This window comes from Staurois parvus, unplaced genomic scaffold (genome assembly GCF_062004578.1).
Source record: "Staurois parvus isolate SC_StPar_1 unplaced genomic scaffold, SC_StPar_1.0 ptg000025l, whole genome shotgun sequence".
Classification (NCBI taxonomy): Eukaryota; Metazoa; Chordata; class Amphibia; order Anura; family Ranidae; genus Staurois; species Staurois parvus.
In genome coordinates, this window is record NW_028317821.1 from 30,504,604 (window position 1) to 30,526,831 (window position 22,228).

General features: G+C 40.2%; 1 protein-coding gene across 1 annotated transcript in view; it reads right to left on the reverse strand.

Annotated features, from left to right (window-relative positions):
- The window catches only part of SOCS2 (suppressor of cytokine signaling 2), a 39,053-nt gene that overhangs the window by 853 nt on the left and 15,972 nt on the right, over nucleotides 1–22,228 (reverse strand). The gene's annotated exons all lie outside the window — the stretch shown is intronic.

A 22,228-nucleotide genomic window follows, 5' to 3' on the forward strand; every position in this document is an offset into this window, starting at 1 on the left:
GTGTCAAATGACTAAAAGTATTGAAGCCAATAGGTTAGTATTTTCTGAAGAATTTCAGACCCATATTATCTATTTGGAAAGATATGCTTGCAGATGAAAAAATAAAATCAGTAAAATAAATATTGGGTGATCTGATCACCTAATGAAGTAAAATTTCCCAAGCTAGGTTGGTGCATTTATTCTGTTTAATTTAATAAACTTAAAAAGGCAACACATTATAAAAGATAAAATAATGGTTTGTAAAGCAGACCTTATCTACATGTCTGACACCCACATAGGCTCATTCCAAAGCAGTGAAGCTTAACATTCCCTTTCAGCTTTACTGCAAGTGATGCGACTACTCCAAAACAAGTATGTGGGCTGGGGATGTTTTCATTGAGACAGATATGACAAGTTCCTGTTGATGTGTTCAATTCAAGGTGTTATTAAATCTCACTGTACTGCAAAGCATGAAATTCTTTTTTAGGCTACCTTTGAGTTGGCCATAGATGGACTGAATCTTGGCTGGTTCAACAGGGACCAGCCAAGATTCGATCCACCTACAACCAGGCTGGTTGTACTGAAGTCAATCCATCAATTGACTTCAGTACAACCAGCCTGTCAAATTTTTTGCATGTGACTACTGCCAGTGGCTATTACCACTACCAGTAATCATTGTGTTGTGCCTGCAGGAAAGGGTTCCTGCTGGCATAACACAATAGTGCTGCAGGAGGGAATCCCCCATCAACACTGACTGTGCTGATTGGGGAAATAGCAAGATTTTCCTTCTTGCAACCCGTAGTTGCAGAAAAGAAAATATCTCATCTATGGCTTGACGGTGGATATCTGGTTGGTTCACATATACGCGGCCGTGCGGGCCACGTTTTGTACGGGCACGAGAATTTGAATGGACTCCCGTGCCCCGTAGGGAAGAAGTCCCTGCACTTTGGAAAACGCAGCCCACACGGGAATCTCGGTTCCCAGTACAGTTGCGGTTTCCAGTGCGGTTGCATGCCATTAGAACTAATGGTACCCGCCCGCGGGTCCGCATTTCTGTGTGTGGGTGGTGCGGCTGCACAGATTTTTGTGCGGATCCGCAGCGGCATGACCAGCACAGATGTGAACCTAGGGCCACTGAGATAATGGAAGCAATCAAAAAACATAAAATGTGGAAATTAGAGCAGACAGAATCAGGAGCAGCTGTGCATAATAATCAAACAGCTACTACCCTCAGCTTTTTCAGTTAAACTTTGAAAATCAAAGCTAGAAGCTGATTGGTTTTCATAATCTGCGGCTTGTGAAGTTTGAAAATTCTCCTCAAAGTGTAAAACAAAAAAAAAAAAAACAAAAAAAAAAAAAACAAAAAAAAAAAAAAAAGGTATATTGACCGTTTATTCTCCCTTCCCTATCTGGAAATCTTGTTGGTATAAACTAGCATTTCTAAGAAGGGTGCCTATCTCAGAAAATTGGATAAGCAAGTATCAGCAGCAGATGCCATATTTCTGTTCAAGATTAGGGTTTCTTAAATCTATATATTTCAGCATATGGCACTGTCGAATATGTAAAGCAAATAAATATTATATAGTACTTTTTTTTTTTAGTACATTAGTTTTGCAGTTTGCTGATTTTTTATGCCAAGCAGAAGTACCAATGCTGTCAAAAGCATCCCTGGGGTACATGAAATGTTGTAGAAGAAGAATCCAAATTAAGTTATAAAATAGTAATTCAGGAAACTATTTTTGGAGCTTTAGAAGGGCTCAATCAACCAAAAAAAAAATGAACTCTTTAAAATATTCCACATATGCCACTGGGTTCTTGAGGGACCTTCATAGTTTGTTAATTTACAATACTCTTGTAGCTAGGGAAAAGAAAAAAAAAAAAAAAAAATTATATATAAAATTTTCCCTGTAGCAAGAGACTGACAATTCATGGCGCCCCCGGGCAATAGGGGATCATGGGGCCTCTGTGTCCTTGCCCAAACTCAAAAAAGTACCAGGGGCATCTCATGGGGCCCCCTACTGACCCCGGGCCCTTTCCAAATGGTCAGTCCGCCCCTGAGCAAGAGAATGACCTAACTCAGGGACTTTAGCATGACAGCCGTACTGGATTGCTCATATTACGAAGGTGGTATTTGAGAAGTGCTCTCCTTCACAAAGCCTTAGCCGGATAGTAGCATACCCAGAGCTTATGCACTGGAAAATTATTATTATACAGGATTTATATAGCGCCAACAGTTTGCTCAGCGCTTTACAATATAAAACGGGAGACAATACCGGAAAAATACAGTTCAATACAAGAGGGATTTGAGGGCCCTGCTCCTTGGAGCTTACAATCTAGAAGGGAGAGGCTAGTGGTACAAAAAAGGTAGTAGCTGTGGGGGATGGACTGGTTGGAAGAGTAGAAGATTCCAGTGTTAGCTGAGGGCAGGATAGGCTTCCCTGAAGAGATAGGTTTTTAGAGATCGCCTAAAAGTAAGCAGAGTAGGCGATAGTCTGATAAATTGGGATAGAGAGTTCCAGAGGATGGGGGAAGCTCTGGAGAAGTCCTGGAGAGGAGTATGGGGGGAGGAGGAGACAAGGGAGCTAGAGAGTAGGCGGTCCTAAGAGGAACGGAGAGTACGGTTTGGGTGATATTTAGAGACAAGATTGTTGATGTAATTTGGGGCAGAGTTTGGGGCTGAGCAAACCTTTTAGCGTTATATAAATACTGTATAATAATAAATGGCTTTATACATTGTTCGTGTTTTGAATTTTATCCGTTGGGCAACGGGAAGTCAGTGGAGGGATTGCAGATACAGAACAGTTAGTAAGGTGGATGATTCTGGCAGCAGCATTCATGATAGCTTCTGAGAAAACCTTAGTGACCTCTTCGGTAGTGGCAAGGTCAAAAGAGGAAAGTGTTGAGGGAGGTTTAGTCTAAGGTATGCTAAGTGGGATGGATGTCTGTGCAGTGGCGATGCCCCTACGAATTGCGTCAATCTTGTTTTTGAAATGGTTTGCAATCTCGTAAGTAGTGAGTGAGGTACTGGGTGGAGGTGGCGAAAGTAGAGAGTTAAAAAGTAGAGAAAAGACGAGGACTGGATGAGAAGGTATTAATAAGAGTGACAAAGTAGGCTTGTTTGGCAGCATGAAGGGAGGACTTGTATGTTAAGAGAGCAGATTTATATAGGGTGAATGCTTGCTGAGATTTGGTTTTACGCCACAATTGCTCCAGTGCACGACTATGTCAGAAAATTGAACACAATATCAGCATATGTAAACAAAGACCACTAAGGCTATGTGCAATAAAGTGGGTCCTGCTTACAGCCTGTTTTTTTACGTATGCAGAGGCTGTGTTTAGAGGATGTATCCCTAAAGCGTTGCCCATTATATACCCTGAGGCATTGTGCATGAGAACTAATAAACACAGCATCAGCACATGTAAAAATAAGAATGCGGAGGCTGCTTGCTGAACAGCAGCTCCTGTTCACAGCCTTAGTGCCGTTTGTTTACATTTGCTTTAGGATGTGTTCAGGAGCCATTATTCCACAAAGCCTCAGTGCTGTTATTCTGCCATGTCATCTAGGATTCAAGGGGAGAAGCAGCAGAGGAATGCGGAGTGCGAGTCTGCAGATAGGTAATAAAATATTTGCCCAAGCAGGTTACCAACCTTCACTATTATATCAATATAAAAAAAGAAATGTATGTTCTCACGATAGGGTCTCAAAAGTAAAGATCAGGTAAGATTGCTATTAAGCAACAGCTATATCCTAATAAGAATCAGGAAAGGCAGTACTGTCCAATTCCTTTTTCAAAAATTAATTTGAAATAGAGAATGGAGGACCTATACAGCACTTTGTGGGGAATCCTGCAGCTGTATTTGTTGTTGAGACAGTGTATGGCATCACTGATATGCCTGCATGCACAGTTCTCACGTATTAGAAATTCTTTGCAAACCGCTCCCTAGGTCATTATCTGAGAAGATCTAAGTAACAACAGCATACTGTATCTGTATATAAAAGGAGCACCAACGGTTTATTTTATTTTACTATGCTCACAGAAGCTGTTAAAAGGGTCTCATCTCATCTCTACAAGTCATGGTTTTTCACAGGGAAAAATCTGCAACTGCAGACAATTGGCCCCTATAAAACAGATTTGTAAAAAAAAAAAAAAAAAAAATATATAATTCTTATGGAACAAAATTTAAATCACTTTATTATGGAGAGTACAAAAATCTTATTTTCTTTCTTGTTTATTGAGGAACACGGGAATTCTTTAACTTTTAGGATGTCCAAAAGCAGTCCAACTAAGGGGTAAGCAACAGGCAAACAAACAATCGTTAACGGGCCCAAGAAAACAGAAGCTGAAAAGAGACCTGAATATCTGCGTAGTAGAACTTTGAAAACACAACAAAAGTACCAAAAATATGGTAAAAATTACTTAATGCCAAAAAGTCTAAGAAGTACTCGCAGATCTAGAAATGTGCACCTTGACAAGAAAGAGTAACCCAAACCTTTAGACCATAAGCTTGTATGATGGTCTGCCTGAGCAGGTGGAACGAGAAGCTGGAGCACCCAGCTTCCTGAAAAACAAAAAAACAAATAAATCCTCGCAACCCCAAGCGTATCCAAAACACGAAAGGAAATTGCCTTTGGTGAAACTTGAGCTGTAAGTACAATGTCCTGGTTGAGGTGAAAGGTATAAACCACATTAGGTAAAATAAGTCCTGAACCTCAACACTACCATGTCCCTATGCAAAACCAAAAAGAGTTTCTTGAAGGAGAAGACCTCCAGTTCAGACACTTGCCTCAGAGGTGATGGCTCAAGAAACACCACCTTGTGGGCTAGAGAACACAGAAATGTTTCTAATGGGCAACTATTTCCTGTCCAGATAGGAGGAGCTCTATATGTCATGGGCTGTCCTGGAAGACCACTTGGGAAAAAATTATTTCTAGAGGGCATAGAATTCACATCAGATGACAGTTCCATAGAGGGATCCTGACTGGATCAGTCCAAAATGACTGTTAGATTTAGTAGGGAAGGAGAAAAAAAAAAGCATGTTAGTAAGCTATGGTTATGAGGTGGTCCACAGCAGGAATACAAACTACTCCATAAAGAACCCCCTACACACAACTGGCAAGTAAGCCCAAGTACTGCAAGTTCACATACACAGTGACCCTCTTCTAGTAGTCAGAAATAGTAGTGACACCAAAAGCAATTTTAGAAAATCAGCAAGTACTTGTCTGTGGCAGCACTATAAATGAGAAAACCCTGCTCTTGTTGGCTGACTGGAGAGACTTCCAGGATTAAATTTATCCAACATGAAGCTTCTGTTGATAGTATGGCTTCCAAATGAACAGAACATTGGAGCTCAGGAAAGCACATCCACCTCTCCGGAAAAAAACTGAAGCATGCTGGTTGTGGGTGGGGTCACTATGCTGCCTAGCAGTTTTGGGGTTTTTTTGGCCAGTATCTATTTCTTCTGTAGGCAGCAGTTTAATCCAATGGTTAAATATTTCCTGTATCCCATTCTTTTCTATAATGTGGTTTCTTAGTTACATGCAGTAAACGCGAGTGTTTTACCATACTCTTAAACAGGGGCAGACTGACAACTCATGGGGCCCCCGGGCAATAGGGGATCATGGGACCCGTGTCCTTGCCCAAACTCAAAAAAGCCTATGAAGAAAAAAAAAAAAAAGCGCCACAGTCCCGCTATAAGTTGCTGATCGCTGTCATTACTAGTAAACAAAAAAAAATTCCAGTATATATACACACACACCGCCATTTGTAAAGGCTATAACCTTTACTTAACCAATTAATTTACACATATTGGAATTTTTTTTTGTAGCAAAGACATGTAGCAGAATACCTTTTGGCCTAAATTTATGACGAAATTTTTTTTTTTTTCTGGACATGTTTAATAGCAAAAAGTCAAAAATATTTTTTCTCAAAATTGTTTTTTTTTTTTTTTATAGTGCAAATACAACACCGCACAGGCGATCAAATACCACTGAAAAACAGCTGAATTTGTGGGAAAAAAAAAAAAAAAGAAGATGTACAACTTAATGTGGGTGCAGCGTTGCATGACTGCGCAATTGTCAGCTAAAGTAACGCAGTGGCGTAACACAAAAAAATTGCCTGGTCAGGATGAGGGGCAAGTGGTTAAAAAGGTGACCTTCATCTAAGATATAATAAGACTTGTAACAATATACAACAGTTTACCCTTATACAGCATTGCTTATAATGTTTAAAAAAAAAAAAAAGGACAGTAAGGCAACTCGTAACATTAATGCTGACCCTCGATGACTGAAAAAGTTGAAATTGAATATATGAAAGGGCCAGGCACAGTAAAGGTTGGAGGGGAAGGGGAAAGATCTAGATGGTGGATGTCCTCCATCAAGGTGATCTGATTGACTAGCTGGTTGCAGAAAGTGATACCTGACTGGCTATAGTTTCTAATGCACACCAAAAGAAGCTTACAGTGTGCAGTGAAATCATGGTAAGCAATTTCAGTACAGGAGGGCAGTCTGTATAACTATGGAAGACAAAGGCTGCAGTTCAGCTTTATAAATGGCCAGGGCTACAAAGGAGGCGTATGAGGGCCAATATGGTCTGAAACATCAGTTTTGTCATGCCTGCATTAGCACAGTAGGCACAGTAGCATGTGATACGTAGGATTATGCCCTTTCCACAGTTTTCAGGAATTTTAACATGTGTCATGATTACCACTCCAATAAATAAATATGATACAGTGGATATAAAAAGTCTACATACCCTCGTTAAAATTTCAGGTTTCTGTGATGTAAAAAAAAAAAAAAAAAAAAAAAAAAAAGATAAATCATTTCAGAACTTTTTACACCTTTAATGCAACCTATAAAATTGTACAACAGTTGAACAAACTGAAATCTTTTAGGTGGAGGGCAGTAAAAAGAAAAGAAAAAAAAAAAGAACAAAAAAAAAAAAAAAACTAAAAATAATATGGTTGCATAAGTGTGCACACTCCTTAAACGAATACTTTGTTGAAACACCTTTTGATTTTATTCCAGCACTCAGTCTTTTTGGGTATGAGTCTATCAGCATGGCACATCTTGACTTGGCAATATTTGGCCACACTTCCTTGCAAAAACACTCCAAATCTGTCAGATTGCGAGGGCATCTCCTGTGCACAGCCCTCTTCAGATCACCCCACAGATTTTTTGATCGGATTCAGGTCTGGGCTCTGGCTGGGCCATTCCAACACTTTAATCTTCTTCTGGTGAAGCCATTCCTTTGTTGATTTGTATGTATGCTTTGGGTCGTTGGCATGCTGAAAGATGAAGTTCCTCTTCATATTCAGCTTTCTAGCAGAAGCCTGAAGGTTTTGTACCAATATTGACTGGTATTTGGAACAGTTGATAATTCCCTCTACCTTGACTAAGGCCTCAGTTCCAGCTGATGAAAAACAGCCCCAAAGCATGATGTTGCCACCACCATGCTTCACTGTGAGTATGGTGTTCTTTTGGTGATGGCAGTGTTGTTTTTACGCCAAACATCTTTTAGAATTATGGCCAAAAAGGTTCAACCTTGGTTTCATCAGACCAGAACACATTTTCCCACATGCTTTTGGGAGACTTCAGATGTGTTTTTGCAAAATTTAGCCAGGCTTGGATGTTTTTCAACATAAGAAAAGGCTTCCATCTTGCCACTCTACCCCATAGCCCAGACATGTGAAGAATACGGGAGATTGTGGTCACATGTACCACACAGCCAGTACTTTCCAGATATTTCTGCAGCTCCTTTAATGTTGCTGTAGGCCTCTTGGCAGCCTCCCAAACCAGTTTTCTTCTCGTCTTTTCAGCAATTTTGGAGGGACATCCAGTTCTTGGTAAGGTCACTGTTGCATATTTTCTCCACTTTATGACGATTGTCTTCACTGTGTTCCATGGTATAGCTCATGCCTTGGAAATTCTTTTGTACCCTTCTCCGGACCCATACCTTTTAATAATGAGATCCCTCTGATGCTTTGGTAGCCCTCTTCGCACCTTTCCTTTTGCTGCAGGATGTGACTAAGGAAATGTCAGGAAAGACCTACTAGAACAGCTGAACTTTATTTGGGGCTAATCAGAGGCACTTTAAAATGCTGGCAGGTGTGTACTGACTCCTATTTAACATGATTTTGAATGTGATTGCTTAACACCTTCCTGCCTGGCCTATAGCAGATTGACGGCCGGGCGGGACACTCGCCATTGTGACTGGGTGTCATATGATGTTTTGTCAAAACGAGCCGCTCACGCACCCGTGAGGCCGCTCAGTGGCACAATCTGTCACCGGATTTGTCCATGGGACACAGCCAACGACATATCACTACGCCGGCCAATTGCCAGTGTCATGTGACTGCTGTGACCAGTCACAGCAGATCACATGTCGATTGTATACAATGGATGGCTTCATGTCATGCCATTCATTGCATACAATTGTGTTGTTAGCTGTGACTGGTCAAGACAGTCACATGATACAGACAGGGCCTATCATAGCCTATCTGTATCATGTGATCAGCTTTGCCCAATCCCAGCTAATCCCAACAAAAGACTGAATGAATCAGTTTCATTCAGTAACAATGATTGCAAATATCAATGAAATACATTGGTATTAGCAAATGTGTTAAAAAAAAAAAAATCCTGATCACTTGCCCAGAGTAGTTCAATGTTACTATGGTAACATTGTATTGTTTTGGTCACAGTGTGCTGAAAAATAAAATAGTAAGAAAAAAAAAAAAAATTTCTAATAAATTATTAATATTTTTACCACAGAAATGTAGCAGAATACATTTTGACCTACATTTATGAAGAAATGTTATTTATTTGCAAAACGTTATAACAGAAAAGGAAGAAAAGTGTGTTTTTTTTAAAGTTTCAGGTGTTTGTTTCATTTAGCAAAAAAAAAAAAAAAAAAAAAAAAAAAAAAAAAAAAACTCAGTGGTGATTAAATACCACCAAGAGAAAGCTCTATTTGTGTGAAAAAAAAATTATACAAAATTTCATATGGGTGCAGTGTTGCATGACCGCGCAATTGTCATTCAAAGTGTGACAGCGCTGAAAGCTGCAAATTGGCCTGGACAGGAAGGGGGTACAAGTGCCGGTATTGAAGTGGTTAATTCTGAACACCGCTACATCCCCAGTTAGAGGGTGTGCACACTTATGCAACCACAAATTTAGTTTTTTTAGGTTTACTCCCCCCCCCCCCCCCCCCCCGCCAAAATATTTCAGTTTGTTTTTCAATTGAGTTTATGTCACATTAAAAAGGTGAAAAAAATTATTTATCTGTCTTATTTTGCATCACAGAAACCTGACATTTTAACAGGGGTGTGTAGACTTTTTATATCCACTGTATATAACAAAATAAATGTGAAATAAAAACCAGTGCCCATAATTGTTGGTAACATCCCATCTGCTTTCCAAGCAAAGCCCCCATTGATATTAAAAGTCTACTATTAAAAGAACCTGAATTGAAAAAGTATACACAATACTTGAGCTGCAAAATCTTGCAACTCTCCTGTTACTAGCACAACCTCTTCCAATTTGCTGTTGGTTACACAAAGACACTTTTAACATATACTGTATGTTCCTGAGGTGGCTCATAGGAGGAGAGAAAAAGGATTAACAGTTTAAATATGCTCTGTCTGGAGAAAAATGGATGCATGTTTAAATGCAGGAAATCCATTCTTGGAACTACTATATGGAAAACCGCATGACTTGGGCGTGCCTGAACCTCCAACAAGGCTTATGGGTACTGCTGAGCCAACAGAGTTTACAAACAGAATACTGTTCAATAATATCAAATACCCCAGTCTGCCCGACAGTACAAAAAGAGGGTCTTGGGGTAGCAACTCATTCATTGTTGTATACTACGAGTTCTAAAATCAAATATGTATTCTTACAGGGAGCTTACTGCAAGTGTTCATGCATAGTAGGTTTGTTGTAGAATAAGACCAAATCTGAAATACGGTCACTTTGTTAAAAAAAAAAAAAATAAATAAATCACAAGATTTAATTTCTTCATAGCAAGAGACATCTATTTAAATCTATTTTATATTACTCTGTGTGAATAAAACAGATATAAGCTATTGCCACATAGTACTGCATAGGCCACAATAAAGACTGCTCAACATGTGAACCTCACGGAAAAGTCAGAAAGGAATATATTCCTAAATGCAAGGTCAGCTTCAGGCAGGCTGCGCTTCACTTTCCTTCAAGTCCCCAGTATTTATAGGTATGGGCTCTGTTATCCGACATATGAGCTTCTGTAATCTGGAGTACATCCAAAGAAGAGACAAGGCATTCAAGTGATGCACAAAATAAGTCTTCAAGTCTAAATTCAAAAGACGTCTAAGGCAAAAAGGTTTAAAATAAGGTAAATAAGTTCAGGTAATGTAAAAAGAAGCTTTGTCTTGAGCAGGTTTTATCACTTAAAGTGAATGTAACCCCTTACATATACCAAGTGACTGGCCTCCTACATACATTATAGCTGTTTGTCTGCAGCCCTCTTTCCTTTACATCCATTCAAACTGCAGAATTTATAAAGCTTGTCTGAGATTTCAGAAAGCAGGGGGCAGAGAGCTAAAATTACACTCTGCATAGTTCAGTGAGAGCTGATTGGAGGGATGCCTGATGAAGGTGTCCAGTGAGACTCCAAAATATTGCTCTTGCTGTAACTATGCGATTGCTTATTAAATCTTTGGACCCATACTAGAGATCCTCGGTGTGCTGGCGACATTCTTCTCTGATTGGACGGAAAGGACACCCCCCCCCCTTTTCAAAACACCAAACAGGAACAGAGCTGAGGCTGTCAATCACAGGCTGTGTGGTGAAGCTCCCTCCCTTGTCACCTTTTTACATCCTGGTATCAGAAAAACCTGTCAGAAGTGACTTATGTAGATAGATGAACGAGGCAGCAGACAAATGACACTTCGTGCTCTGGACTGAGACAAATACACACTATAGAGGGATATGCTTTGTTCATATCTTATGTCTGAGGTCTACAACCACTTTAAGCTTCATTTGATAAAAACAGATATTGCCTACATGGATGAACATGCATTAGACTTGAATAAATTATTTTCTACACATTGACTCAAACGAGGGGCGCCAATTTAGTAAACTTTTCAAAATCTGTAATTTAGTGAATATCTAGTTAAACTGACTTGTTTTCTTCAAACTTCCCCTTAATACTGCGAACATTTTAAAGTTTAAAGATTTAAAATGGAAAAAAAAAAAACCACTAGTTATGAATGTGTTTTTTTTGTTGGATTATTAGGTCTTTATAATGCAATTCTGGACAAAAATTAGTCAAGGATTTCTCATATAAAAAAAAAAAAAAAAAAAAAAAAAAAAAAAAAAAAAAGATATATATTTCAATTCTAAACCACATCATTATTTTACAGTGACATGAACTTGAATGTCAGAATCCTTTTTTTAATATACTTTTTTTGCTGCAGAAAGGGAATGGTTAAAGCACCAGAAGACAGGACTCATTCCATCAAATGGGTTATACTTCCAGGAAATGGGTCTAAGGCTCTTTCATATGTCAGCAGTACTCGGAAAAAGAGATCACCTTTAGTAAAATGTTCTCTCAGTACCAAGTATTGCTGGCTAATTCCAGACATTTGATTCTCCTAAGGGCAAACATGACGTTGGCCTTTCATGCATTAAAGCAGTCTACCCTTCCTCGAACAATATGATATTATGCACCACTCCCAAGATGAATAATACTGTGAACACATACTTAACTGAATTCTTTTAACTGACTTTGCAAATTAACAGTGATCTGCTACATCAGCTTTTGCCAAATGGCTTTAGGATAATAATGTGTAAAGAAGATAGGACATACAACACAATGCCACATAGCCCAAACTTTTCCACAGAAACATACCTAACCACTTGCAGAATATATTACGGGTGAAATAAAAGAAGTGGCTCGGTGAGGACAGTACAAGGGAATTTATGGGCTTCTTTTAAAACCATTGGCAAAGCAAATATTAATGGACAATTAACAATGTTGAGAAATGGAATATTTTAAAAACATCGGCAAAGCAAATATTAACAAGGTTGAGAAACGCAATACTATTTTAAATTGATAAAAAGGAATAAATCTAATTGTATAGTTTTATTTAAAGCTGGTTTATATTCACATAATCTATTATGCCAATATATCTGTAAAACCTTCAGAATCTAGTTGTCTGGTAAAAGAAAAAAAAAAAATTGGGGGGTTTGCTTTTAGATTTATTTCGGTTCAACAAACTTTTTTTATTTTGCTAGTAATACTTCTCAGTAATAATGTCGGACGCAGCACTGAGTCAGTTTTAGTAACCTTTGCAGACTCTGCCTTTTCACGTGCAACTGTAAACAACATGTTAAAAACAGAAGAGGTATAAATATAGTACTTTTCCTTATACTAATATAATATATAATTTCACATAAGCAGAGTAGACATGTATGTATGTATGCATGCATGTATGTATTTAGTCGTATGGCTGTGTAAAATGGTACCTTTAACCTGACCAAATGCAAGAAAAGGAGCTAGACAAATCAGATACATATAAATAAATGCTTAGAACACTCACTTCTTCAAAAGGTCTATTGACCAAAAAGTATTTTTTACCACTTGAAAAACTCTTTGCAATCATCTACTGTGAACCCCAGAACTGTGCTATGCTGGCATAAAGTTTACTTTCATTTTCTAGGCGTAGAAAGATGAACACTACAAGGAAAGTCATGAACAACCGATTTCAGATTAGCAGCACAAAAATACCCAAAAGAGAAAATAACTTTATTTATTTAGACATTTATACTGTACGTTAGGTCCCTTTCACACTGATGTATTTTGCTGCGCTTTTACCTCTGCTAGAAGCACATGAAAAAAACTCAACAAAAATATTCCTCTTTAACCACTTGCCACCCACCAACAATACATTTATTGCTGGTGGGTGGCTTCCCCAAGCACCACTATGTACCCATATGTTGCTCTGGCACACCCAGTGGGAAAAGTAGCAGTGTGGTCTTGTGTCCACTCTGTCTGGTGGACACAGCGGATCACAGTGTTCGGTACAGCCAGGATATCATGTGATCGCTATGACCAATCATAGCGATCATATGATAACATTTAAGCAAAACTGTCACAAATTGCTGCCATTCACGACTTACTTACTATTGTGATGCTGTGATTTGGCCTACAGCTATCACATGGTATAGGATGATGAGATTGACCCAGGTACCATGTGATCACTGTAGTCTATCATAGCATGAATCACAGCCCCCTGTACCATGTGATTAGCTGTAGCCAATCACAGCATCATAATAGTAAGCAAGCGGTCATAAAGGAAAACAATTCAAGACAGTTAAAACCATTACTTTTAACAGTGGTCATCACTATTATAAGTAATTACAGCGTTAAAAAAAAAAAATCCCTTATCACCCGCCCAGAGTAGTACAGTGGCACTATGGTGAAAGTATGTAAACAAGTAAAAAAGGAGGTTTAAAAAAGAAAAAAAAAAAAATCTATTTTTTTCTTTTTACATACTATCACCAGTCAGTATCACTGATCACCATACAGTCATATGGCACTGTACTGCACTGGTGGGGAAAAAAAAAAGAAAAAAAGGAGGGCACGAAAATTTACATTTTTTTCATTTCCTAAAATTTGTGGCAACATAAATATATATATATATATATATATATATATTTATTTTACACACCTCTTACTAAAAACCTTGGACTGTCTACGGTCCAAAAAGGGGTCATTTTGTAAGTATTTGTACTGTCCTGGCATTTTATGGCCACAAGAAATGAGGCTGCCAGTACATTCGGATTGATCAATTTTCATTAAATAGCATATATCATAGTTTGTATAACTTTCCTACAGACTAAGTAAATAAACTGATTTGGGTTATTTTTTATCAAAGAAAAGTAGCAGACATTTGTCCTAATTTGTTTTTTTTAATATTTTAAAAAATTAAAGGTTTTTTTACTTTTTAGCGGTGATCAAATACCACCCAAAGACAGCTATTTCTGTGAAAAAAAAAAAAAAAAAAAAAATAATAAAAAAATATATATATATATATATATATATATATATATATATATATATATATATATATATATATATATATATATATATATATTTAATTTGGGTACGGTGTTGCATGACTGAGGAATTGCCAACTAAAGTAGCACAGTGCCAAAATAGCAAAAAATGCCCTGGTCGTGAAGGGGGTAAAAGGTCAAGTGGTTAAATCCAATGGAACTCTTCACACTTGTGCGCTGCAGGTGGGGTGCATCTTGAAATGTCCTGCATCTATGGTGCCCAGTTTAAAGTGCACCTCCCATTGAAATCAATGGAAAATGCATAAAAACAAAACAGGTACATGCTGGGAGTCCGGAAACCAGAAAATTAAAATACGTTCTTACGACATTTTTGCAGTGTGAAAGGGCCCCTTTAGACATTACAGCAGAGGACCAGCAAAAATGAAAAAAAAAAAAAAAAAAAAAAAAAAAGTTAGCAGCTACAAAAAAAATGTAGCTGCTGACTGTTAAAAAAAAACAACCAGACTCACCTGCCTCGATCCGGCAGTGTCCTTACAAAGGATACTTTGCCTTTAAATGCCAAAGACTATTACCAGCTGTGCCCTTTTCAGTTGCCACGTCTTACAAAATTTGGCCTCAGAAATCCAGAGATATCCTCGGATATACACTTTTCTGAAATATGAACGAGTGTGTTGCCCAAAAGCAACAATTCACATTCAAATCTATATTACAAATATCAGAAGGGTAATTTCATTAATTTATATGTAAGGGGTGATACAGAGAGTTCCAGTTCTGGACACTTTAAAAACTTACTCAGTCATTGGTAGCTTTGCAGCCAAAGTTAAGGTGCTGCCAACAGAAACCAAAGTTCTACCCTTCAGTCTCTGAAAATCTGAAAAGCAAACTTTATGCGGTAGCAACATTTTCCCCACATTATATAATTCTGCTCCGATTTTACTTTTGGTCTTTACTCTGGATTTTGTTGTTTTTTTTCAGGTAACAGTATAGAAAGGTTTAGAATTTATTTCCTTGATTTCTGTCCAGTGGCATATCTAATATCTCTGGCACCTGGGGCAGATCCACCCCAAAACTTTTTTTCAGTAATGATTGGGACTTTTGTTTGTCAAAGAATAGGCACAGGTTACACCCTTTGCCTGTGTCCCAGAGGAGAGTAGCAAAGTGGCACGCACAGCACCCACCAAATAGTGGGTTTGACCAAATCCCAATGAGAGGGTCCCAAAGGGGTATGATTAAATAAAACCCAAGCCTACTCCTTGAATACACAGAACACATACAGGTATGCAAGAGTCCTTGTGCTGACAAATCGGTTATATAATTACTGTGCCACAGTGAGAGAAACAGCCCTCAGAACAATCTTTTTTTTTAAAAGCTGAAACTCTTCCTATTACGCATTCCAGTCTATTTTAAATATTGACTACTTCGCAATCAGCAACTGTTAAGGCAAATTTTGTCAGAAGTATTGATGGTCAGTCACTGGCTGTAAAAAATAATCACCCCACCCCCAGCATTGATGGTCAGTGGCTGGCAATAACCCCCCCCTCACCCAACAGGGGGGCCAGTAGATTGCTTAAACAGAGCTGGAGCAGCCCCGGATTGGAATTATAACCCTCCACCTGCTTCCCCCATTGGCATTGTGGTCAGTGGCTGAGGGAACAATAATTCCCCTGCAGTATTGGTGGTCAGTAACTGGTTGGAACAATTAACCCCTTTCCATAGCATTGGGGGTTGGTGGATGGCCAGAATAACCCCTCTACAACATTGGAGGTTATTGGATGGCTAGAAAAATCACCCCCCCCCCCTTCCCCTAGTCCAGGGGTGGGCAACTGTGGCCCTCCAGCTGTTGGTGAACTACAAGTCCCATCATGCCTCTGCCTTTGGGAGTCATGCTTGTAACTGTCAGTTTTGCAATGTCTCATGGGACTCTTAGTTCTACAACAGCTGGAGGGCCACATTGCCCACCCCTGCCCTAGTGGATGGTTGTGCCAATAACTCCCCTGCATTGGTAGCCAGGGGCTGGCTAGAATAATAACCCCAAAGCTGGTGAAAAAAAATAACCCCTTTCCAGCATTGTGTTGGTGGTCAGTGGCTGGCTTATTAACCTCCCCGGATCAATAACTCCCCTAACCATTGGTGGTTAGTGGTTGGCTAGAACAATAACCCCCCCCAGCATCTGTAGTCCATGGCCGACTCCCAAAATGGTGTCTGCCCCCCCTAACTGCATTGGTGGTCAGTGGCTGGAAGAACCCCCCCCCCCCCCAGCAACGTTGGCCAGTGACTGCCTGGAAAATTAACCCCCCAGCATTAGTGGTTGGTAAGACAAAAAAAAAAAAAAAAAAATCACCCCCTTCTAGCATTGCATTGGAAGTCAGTGGCTGGCTGAAACAATAACCGCCCCCCTACCGGCATTGGTGATCAGTGGCTGGCTGAAACACTAACCCCCCTCCTCAACCAGCATTGGTGGTCAGTGGCTGGCTGAAACAATAACCCCCCTCCTCAACCAGCATTGGTGGTAGTGGCTGGCTGAAACAATAACCCCCTCCTCAACCAGCATTGGTGGTCAGTGGCTGGCTGAAACAATAACCCCTCTCCTCAACCGGCATTGGTGGTCAGTGACTGTCTAGAACAATAATCCTCCCCAAGATTGGTGGTTAGTGGCTGGAACAAATCCCTCCCCCCAGCATTGGTAGTCAGTGGCTGGCTGGAACAATAACCACCTTCAGAATTGGTGGTCGCTTTTTGACTGCCCCTCTGTCCTTCCCCAGGATTGGTGGCTGGCTAAAACAATAAATGACCACCACCAGTATTGGTGGTTAGTGACTGACTAGAAAAGAAAAAGGGGATGGACAGCACAGGAAAAAGCAAGATATTGTGAATGAAATAAATAAAAGTGATTTAACTACTAGAAACAGATTTAAAGAATATATTTTCTTCAGTGGTCTGAAGAAGCACCTAGGACCCATGGTTGCATGAAAGAAAATCACATCTATGGCCTGCCTCAACAGCATTATTAATTATATGCCAGTTTTGAATCCCTCTAAAAATAAGGCAGATAAGATTTTATCTCCACTTCTAACCACTCTCCCTGGTCACAGAAATAGGTCATCTGCCCCACAGAAATGAGAGTTGCAGTGACACATGAAGAAGAGAGAGGTCTTTTGATGTGTGGGCTATAATGGACAGCCTGTCTTCACCTTCTCTACACTGTATGAAAGGGAAGACCAAGGCACCCAAAAAACTACCCAGATCTCTGGAGACAAGCAGAAACAGAGTTTTTGTTCATAAATTATGCAATAGTGAACGGTTTATAAACTAAATTTAAACATGATGGCAGTTTTCATAAATGCTGGCAGAAGACCATCTAGGGGTACTCTAAAATAATAAACTATGCTAAAGTATGACCAGAGCTGCTGATAAGGGGCAGCACCAATCCTCCTGTACTGGGCCCGGGCCACACACACACACACACACACACACACACACACACACACACACACACACACACACACACACACACACACAAAAGAGGTAACAGAAAGAAGTTTAGAGGGATAAAGTACTTGCCGTCAGCCTTGGTTTAAAGCAGATCAGGTTTCAGAGCCAAAAGGATGCCTTATCTCCCAAAGTTAGTTCCGATGTTAAAAGGGAGAATCTTCAATTTAACTCAACTCAGCTTAACTCAACTTCAAGCATCACAGCCTTTATCTAGGAACTCAGCAGGGTGTCTCCCTGAAGCAGAGAACCATTCGACTCATTTGGGCGAGTGTGGCAGGCGGAGACCCAAGCTATGACCAAAAATCCCTTGTAGCTTATATTATGGTTCATAACTTACCCTGGATACATATAACATTCTATCCACGAGTAGATTAATACGCAGAATCTTCTGCTGAACGTCTACATATGAAATATGAGATACCTACTGGGATGGTTAAGGAGATATTATTTTCTGCTCTCCTGTTGATCTCAGCTAGGGGATGTAATATAACAAACAATTTGTATTAAAGTGAGCCGTCCGAATATATGCTCCTTGTTTATGTAGTTATGTCCTATTTGAAGATATAAAATATGGAAAAGTGAGTTTTTAAATGTACGTCTGTTTTTACAACTACCTGGAATGTCTTTGAGGCTCCGTGAGGGCTTGGTTTATGGTTTTATGATCCCTTCTCCAGCAAGAGTCTTGCAGACATAGGGGCACCAGCTAGTGGGAGTTTATAGCCATGACTCCCTCCCAATGAGTTTGCTGCCTGTGATCTCTGTCAAACAGACCACATGTCACTCAACAGAGAGGGAGGGGGGATATCGGAGGAATCGGATTTGGGAGAGATACAAAATGGAGGGGTTTGGAGCAAAATGGAAGACCGCGTCCATCTCTGTGTGCATGATTGCTACACACACTAGCTCCTAGAAGCAAATATCAGCATATTGTTTTCTGCTCCTAGACGCTAAATAGTGTTATCCATATAAACTACTTTAGGGTATTTTGAGCTACAGAGTCTATGTTTTATCTTTGGCATCCTCTATGATCATTGTTCGTACTGCCAAAAACCTTGTATGCATTTCCTTCTACATGTGTCAGGGATCGCTGGTCCCGGCGCAGGCGCAGTGCGCCGCCTCGCACGGGAATGCGGGCACTAGGTCCGGGCCGACCGCGGCGGCGAGCTCGCTCATGCGCACTGAGTGACGCGGGTGCGCGCCGGGCACCAATGACAGCGCAGGGCGCAGTATTTAAATCGCCCTGAGCTGTCATTGAGTGCCGTTCGGTCTATACCTGTTCCTGAGTTACCTGATTACTGTGAGTACTTACCTGGATTGTCTTCTCCTGCTGTCTTCTCCTGCCCTGACCTTTGGCTTGCCTGACCTCTCTCCTGGATGCCCCCCGTTTATTCTGATCTACTGTTGCTGACCTGGCGTGTGACCCGACTATTCTCTGCCCGCTGTTTTGTACCTCGCAGACCCCACGGCTCCCGACCCAGCTTGTTTGACCCTGCACCTGCTCAGCCATCCATCCATCCCGTCGGGAACTCCCGACCTCCTCACACATCCTCCTCACACCTCCTCTGCGGGAGCCCTCGGCGGATACCTCTACCAGCGGTGGGTGTGCCCAGTAGTCGCGACCTGGTCTCTGAGCGCTCCAAGTCCATCCCCACCATCAGGGGCCCTGGTGAACAAGTGCTCTGGGACTTAGACTCCGCGCTCTGGAAGCACCTAACCGGTGGATTGCTAGAGGTACCGCTGGGCGGTCCCTTACAACATGTTTCACCACATGGCTTCTTAAAGAAATTATGTAAAATATCTAAAAAAAAATCCCAAACACAACACACATTTTGTACGCAAGGACAAACAATCCACCCATATACCAGTCATTCGATCAACAAACCAGTCCACATCAGAGGAGCGTCTCTAAAGATGGAAACAAACTTCACCATAAGCCTACCTGGAGTTGGGGTAGTCTGTGGACCACCGCAGAGGGTGTATGTCAGCAAAAAAGTAAAATCCTATAAAACATGAATATACATTCCTTTATTGTTAATCGCTATACACAATAGAAGTACATATTCCCTCACCTTTTGTAAGTTTAGTACTTCCAATTATTTAGTAATTACAATTAAGTGAGGGAATATGTACTCCTATTGTGTATAGTGACTTAAAAACATAAAAACACTATTGACTTGGAGCTGAATTTTTAAGGTGCTTTACCCATTGACCAGAACATAAACAGTTAAAATACCACAAAGCTGAACCAATGCATCTATATAGGCAGAGATAATACCTATGCAGATGCATCGGTTCAGCTTTGTGACATTTGCAGTGGTATTTTAACGGTTTATGTTCTGGTCAATGGGTAAAGCACCTTAAAAATCCAGCTCCAAGTCAATAGTGTTTTTATGTTCAAATCTTTAAAGGATGTGGTGCAGTTATATTAGTTTCCTTTCTTCTGCATAGATATTTGAATAGGAGAATCAGCTGTGACTTTTTGGCCACATAAGTTTTGATAACAAGCACTGTCAACTGTTGGGTGACCTTTTTAATGCACATACCGACTCATTTGAAAGTGCATTCTGTGATTGTTAATCAATTTCTATCTTATGGAAAAAAGCGAGTGAACAGCCAACACTGGAAAGTGAAGCAGAAGATTGCAATGGGTTACAGTGCGTTGTCCATCAAGAACCTCCACTGTCTGATTTTGTCAAAATAGCAAATTTTAATTGATAGGATTAACAGTTCCATTTAATATTTTTTACCTTTTGACTGAATTTGTGCTTTAAAAAAAGAAAATATTAGATCAGGGTGCAAATTTCAAAATGCCACAGCGATCACCAGTCACCTTGTTTTCCTGGCAGTTTAAAACTGGTTACCAAAATCAACACATCATAATTGCACACAGCAATTTGTATGAAAATAAAATCTGTGAACCTAATGCAGCAAGCTATTCAGGTAGGGGAATATTAAATATACTGTGAAACGGTCTGCCAAAAAGGTACAATCCCAAAACAATGTCATCTGTGCAGGGAAAAGTTCAGTAGATAACAAGGACCATAAGTTAGATACTTTTCTGGTTGAACACTTGTGCTAGGTACGTGTGTACGTGTGCGTGTGTGTGTACACTTCTTGCCCAAAGTAGGACAGCCCTCCAAATCATTGGATTCAGGTGTTCCAATCACCTCCATGGTCACAGGTGTATAAAATCAAGCACCTAGGCATGCAGGCTGCTTCTACAAATATTTCTGAAAGAATGGGTCGCTCTCAGGAGCTCAGTGAATTCAAGCATGGTACCGTGATAGGTTGCCACCTGTGCAATAAGTCCATCTGTGAAATTTTCTTGCTACTAAATATTACATGGTCAACTGTTAGTGGTATAATAACAAAGAGGAAGCAACTGGGAACAACAGCAACTCAGCCACGAAGTGGTAGGTAACGTAAAATGACAGAGCGGGGTCAATGCATACTGAAGCTCACAGTGCACAGAAGTCGCCAACTGTCTACAGAGGCAATAGGCAAAGACCTCCAAACTTCATGTGGTCGTCAGATTAGCACAACAGTGCAAAGAGCTTCATGGAATGGGTTTTCAGGGCCGAGCAGCTGCATCCAAGCCTTACATCACCAAGTGCAATGCGTCAGATGCAATGGTGTAAAGCACGCCGCCACTGAACTCTAGAGCAGTGGAGACGTGTTCTCTGGAGTGACCAATTGCTCTTTGCTGTCTGGCAATCCGATGGACGTGTCGGGGTTTGGCGGTTGCCAGGAGAACAGTACTTGCCTGACTGCATTGTTCCAAGTGTAAAGTTTGGTGGAGGGGGGATTATAGTGTGTTTTTTTTTTTTGTTTTTTTTTTTTTTTTTTTTAGGGGTTGGATTGGCCCCTTAGTTCCAGTGATGGAAACTCTTAAAAAAGGAGAAGTTCACCTTTTACGGGCAGAATTTCACTTTTCACAATAAATAGCATTTTCGATTGCATTTCTGGTCCAACCATCCCAATGCGCTTTTCTCTCACTTACCTCACCCACAGGACGTTTAATTTTTTTTGTCAGTTTGTGAGATTTTGAATGGATTTTCAGCTTGCATAATTTCCTGTAGATTGTCTCCCAGAAGCCTTCACTTCCTTGTTGCATCACAGAGGGTGTGATAGGGGCTGGACCACACACCTCCCTTATTACAATATTACCTTTCAGCCATCGACTATGTAGAACAAGGGCCTGTCTGATTTGACACAAAACTGAATGGATTGTACAGGTGTGTCCTATTGCATAGTTCTAGTAAATCTAAACACAAATTGTACAGATTGTAAAGTGTATGGCCATCTTTGTACAAATACATACAGTGCCTTGAAAAAGTATTCATACCCCTTGAAATGTTCCACATTTTGTTACAGCCAAAAACAAATGTATTTTATTGGGATTTCATGTGATAGACCAACACAAAGTGGCACATAAATGTGAATTGGAAGGAACATGATAAACGGTTTCAAATTTATTTTTACAAATAAATAGCTGAATAGTGTGGCGCACATTTGTATTCAGCCCCCTTTACTCTGATACCCCTAACTAAAATCTAGTGGAACCAATTGCCTTCAGAAGTCACCTAATTAGTAAATAGAGTCCACCTGTGTGTAACTTAATCTCAGTATAAATACAGCTGTGCTGTGAAGCCCTCAGAGGTTTGTTAGAGAACATTAGTGAACAAACAGCATCATGAAGGC